The sequence below is a fragment of the Nicotiana attenuata genome, unplaced genomic scaffold (assembly GCF_001879085.1).
Source record: "Nicotiana attenuata strain UT unplaced genomic scaffold, NIATTr2, whole genome shotgun sequence".
Lineage (NCBI taxonomy): Eukaryota > Viridiplantae > Streptophyta > Magnoliopsida > Solanales > Solanaceae > Nicotiana > Nicotiana attenuata.
This window is the reverse complement of record NW_017670416.1, coordinates 699041-704622: the sequence shown is the minus strand read 5'-3', so window position 1 is coordinate 704622 and position 5582 is coordinate 699041.

The window sequence follows — 5582 nt, the reverse complement described above, 5'->3', positions numbered from 1 at the left end:
TGCCTTGCTGATCTCTGTAAAAACCACTGATTGATAGATGCAGAGGTACAAGCTTAGAAAGCTTATCTATCTCAGAAGCTACATAGGCATCATGACCTGCAGATCTGTATGAGTCATACACTTTGATACATCTCTCCTTAAATGAGACAATTGCCAATATCCAGTGTAGTTTGTCCTTCAAGTTGACTGGTATCAAGACATTGTCAACAGTATGCCAAGGTACATTAGCTAGCAATCTGTAGCTCCTTATGTACTCACATACCACATCCTCTTCTTTGGCTACATTTGCATTACTATCTGTATCAGCATACCTATCGAAGATTTCAGCGATTCTTGTCTTGAATATTCAATCAACAGTTGTATACTTGAAGTTGGTTGTTTGGTTGTACTTGCCCTTCTTTCTCAAATAGTAAAATATGACATCAATATGCTATATACAAATTTAAATACATAGCGTTAGTACATTGAATGAAATCAAGGAAAACAAACTGAATATAATAACTGAATATAGAAGTATCAGATGCTGAAAACATATGGAATGGACATAATTCTGTACATTAAAGGTTAAAAAATAATTGAATAAAAGTTGGCATCACCTGTTAAGATACATAATGCCGAATACATATATGTATTTGATGCAGAATACAGTTCAATACATTGTGTTAACTAAATAAATATAAATACTTGAATAGTTAGAAACTAATCAAGAGAACATACTACTTGAATAGACATGAACAATATAAATACAAATGCATACAATTAAATACATATGTAACCCATACATCTGAATACAGTTAAATACATAGAAATCATGTAAGACATATGAATAACAGTATGTTTACATAGCAAATGAACAATATAATAAAAATTTGTGTGAGAGCTCAAATTGTGAATTATACAATTAGACAAACCAATCATAAAAAAATTGAATTAAACTGGATTTGGAAGGGGTATACCTTACATTGTCATCCCATAGTTTACCGTCAAAGGAGAGAAGGTAAAACCAATTTTTTGAAGTGACTTGATCAACTCCAAAATCCAATAGTATATGCAGTGTTGACTTGTTCTTCTTGTAATGGTCTTCCAAATCACTTCTACAAGGAATTGGAAAAAAATATTATATCCATTTTTAAAAATATAAATACATAATAGACATACCAAGGAAAAAACTCACTTTTGTTCATGTCTAGCGAGAAGACCATCACGGACCCATTTCTCGTATTCCTGAATGACTAATGTAGGATGTGGCCCCGATATTAAATCATCTTCAAATGGGTGTCTTTTTTCAAATATGGGAGTCAACTTTACTGAGGTACCTATTGTTCATTGAAGTCGTGAATAGAGATATTTAATTATAGATACCATGGGAAAATAGATCATAACTTTATAAAACATTGTTTTTGTTTAATAATTCACTAACCGGCGGAGTCGAAGTTCGACTCGTAAGGCGAATAATACCATCGACTTGGTCGCCGATTTCTATGAGATGGTAATGGCGTTGATTCAACATTTTTTGTTGCATGATGTATCACAATTCTAGTTTCAGGAATTTGACTTGGAAGAAACTTGTCGTCCAGCTCAAATTGTGATACATGGAATTCTCTAGATACACCCTCTTGGCATATAGGTGGTATGTTACACGGCACCTCCGATGTAGTATTCTCCTCCACTCTTACCTCAACACAAAGAGCATTAACATCTGTATTCTGTTAAATGTATACATATTTATGTTAGTGTATCATAAAAGACCTATATACATAAACTCATTCATGTTTATGAATACATCTAAATACGTGTAAATATAATACATGTTTGAATGTGAATTTCTTGTTTGTTGAGGCAGTATTTAAATACATCTAACTACTGTTTTCTGACTTGATTATATAGTGCAAGTGTAAATATATATAAATTCATGTATTTAATACATATGAATACATCTGCATACAACACGCGAAGATCAATAGTATTAGGTAAAAATACAGTCAGAAAACAGAATACAAATAAGTACATCTGTATACATTGTTAAATTAATTAAATATATTGATGTAATATGTATATACTTGTATTTCATAATGTGTGCGATGTTTTATATACGATTAATCTGAATAAGAGCACAAACGAGATATAAACATATACTAAAGAGGTTAAAAAATGTTAAACCTCTACATTCTCGCCGACATCTATATAACTCTGTGTTTGGCCTTTTGGATTATCTTGCAAGTTGGCATCAGATGACATTTGAATCCCATCATCACGTCTCCCTGTGGTTTTCTTTCTCTGGTGTACCCTTTCCTAGATGTTCAGAAACCTTCTTAAAGTTTTCAATGATCAATGATCTCAGAGACGTGAACTCGCCCATCACCTTATCAATATAGAAATAATTAGAGAGGTTCCCCAAAAGTATATGAATGTTAAGCACTAAACTGTAATGTTTAATATGTGCATAAAAATCTCACATATTCTTTGAATGAATGTAGATCTTTCCTCAAAGAATATACTTCATCAGTTTTAGAATCTGCCGGCTTCTTGTCATGCAATACATTTTGTGCTATTTTCGATACGCCAACATGAGGAACCTTTGATTGAGTCTCTGCATTTGAGGGATATATAATCTGTTCTTTGCGCTTTTTGTGGGGCGGTGATGAAGATGGACTAACACTTGCAGCATGTTTCTTTTTAGACTGAAGATGCGGTGTAGGAGTAAAGTCATCCGAATCCTCTGCGGACTTGTCTAAATGAGTAGGAGTAGGACTGTTCTCTACATCAACGCCTACTGGAGGAATCTGAATAACAGCAAGCTCTATATCGTTTGGCTGGATGTCATAGTAAACAATCTGAAAAACGAAATGCACTCAAAGTGAACTACCATTGCTGTATGCAAATCTGAAATCAAATGTAGGTTGTATGCAAATGTAGGCTGTATGCAACTGTATTGACTAACAGAAATATATTCTAAAAAAAAATAACAACCACTTAACAAATAGTAAATTACCATGTTTCCCTGGTCATTGAACATGCCGTTCATCAGATAAGCATAGGTTGGCTAGTTGAAGGTCGATCTCCAATTGATTATTCTGGGTACCCGATTATCAACTCGCAATGCAATTTTGGGATCAACATTTGAACAGCACTCGTAAAACCAAACTTGCATAGCGAGAGGCATTCCAGCTATCCTATAGTACTTCTTCTGAGAATCCATCTTCTTGCTAATAGATTTTATAAGGTTTTCGAATGCTTTTATACCCCATGGATAATCAGAATATCTCCCACTCTCGACCAAGTTAAAATGTAGTCTTGGGATGGTTGTGCTGTTCTTCTCGGATGAAAATATGAAAGTGTGTATTAAATACAACACAGCTATCTTGATGGCATCCCCATCGTTGTCATGACCCCAATTCTTCTCAGCAAAGCATGTCAACAAATCTTTCTTTTTGACAAGATTTGCACCGCCAAAGTATGTCTCAACAATCCGGTTAGGCACCTTTTCATTAAACTCAAAATCATCAGGGTCGTCAACACAATTGAGACCAGTGACAAGCGCAAACTCCCTTATTGAGAAAGATAATGTTGTACCATTGACGTATATCGAAAATACATCATCATGACTTCCTCCTAACTGCAGAACCATGAAGCACCTGAACAATTGATGTTGGACTTCACAACGCTTCATTTCAAGGAAACTTCCAAAACAAGTTGTACCCAGTCGTTTGTACTGCTCTGGAGTAAGTTTTTCTTTGAGGTCGGAGACTATGTCTGTGTTAGTATATGAACTGATATGCTGTGAAAAAATAGGCAGTTGTTTCACAAATAGCTTAATTTCCTGCATACAAAAAGATTTCAAATGTCAACATCAATACATATTTCATAGTATAATTGTTCTGAATACATATAAATACAACTAAATACAATATGCATAATACACTGGAGTAAAAAATCAGTGATAGAAATGTATATATATAATACATCCACATACACCAATAAAAGATATTGCAATTAGTAGAAAAATAGTGAACTGATGCATAATACACTGGAGTAAGAAATCGGTGATAGAAATAGATGTATATATATAATACATCCACATACAACAATAAAAGACATTGTAATTAGTACAAAATAGTGAAGGGAACTTTGAAAATCCTTATTAACACAACTATATACAATATGAAAAGGTCAGTGTAGTAAGTACAAAATACTGTGAATGTACTTTTTGAATACATCTAAATACATCTAAGTGCATTATGCAACATACAAATCAGTGAAGCCAAAATTTATATACATATAAATACATTTACATACACACATGCAAAATTCTATGCAATAAGTACAAAATCATTGATGGAATTTTTGAATACTTCTGAATACATATAAATACGATATGCAAAGGTCATTTTGTTAAGTATAAATATAGTGAATTAAACTTCGTCGTATTATGAATACATCAACATACATATAAATCAAATCAACAACAAAGATGAGGAAGCTATGTATCAACTATTGCGCACATATATATACAATAACATACAACATTAAAACCCTATTGATGAAGGTAATAATCAGTGTATGAGGACTCAAATACAGAGGAATACATCAAAAATTACCTTTTCATCCTGTGTATCCGAGCTTTTACTTGCAACGACCCCCTTTCCCTTGACACATGAAGCTTCAGCCATAGGTTTTTTTCTTTTTTCCGCAACGGGAAGTGTTGTTTCTTTCAATGATTTCTCAACTTGGGCTTGTTTCAAAGTGTCGTTGCGTAATTTTGTTCTCTTCTCCGCTGCCGTTTTTGCTGCTGAACCTGCAAATTCCATTTCCGCTTGAGTGATATGCAAAGAGAAAGAGGGCCCATCGAAATTGAGTACTTTGGTGGGTATAACTCTGGTAACCTTCTTGTGGGATGTTGAATCTGACAGTGGGAGAAAATCTCAAGATTTCTGTTGAATACAATAATAATGGTGAGTAGAGATATTAAGTGTGAATAATGAGAATTCAATAAACAAAAATAGCAAAATTCTAACAAGTTAAATACTTACCGCAACTATTTATAGCAAAAAATAACGACAATTGAGAGATACAATGCAGATGGTGTGTATGAAATTAGGGTGGAGACTGAGAATGGGAAAGAAATAGGCGATGTGGGTGAGAGGAAATTTAAGTTTGAGCATTAGGTTTTCAGGGAATGGGGGAAGAGAATGGCTTGTATCAAAGTAGAGAGAGAAAGAACGTGGAGTGAGATGTTTATGTGAAATACGGTAATTATGTGAGAGAAAAATCTGAAAAAGGAGAGAGAGAAATTTTTAAAAAAAAACGTATTTAGTGGCTTAGGGGTAGGAGGTAACCAAAATTAGATATTTTGCTATAAACATTAAAAGGTATCTATAGAATATAATTTTTTATTCTCTCCCTCCTCGTACAACCACTCCCTGTAACGCCGCCTTTCCCCACCACGCCTCCACCGTTCCCCGCCGTGCTCCGCCGCCGGAAATCGCCCACGGCGGCGGAGAATCTCCAAACTTCACCAAAATAACACCCCAGCTTCCCCTTTTCACCCTCTTTCCAAATATGCAAATGGTCTCCTTCAAATC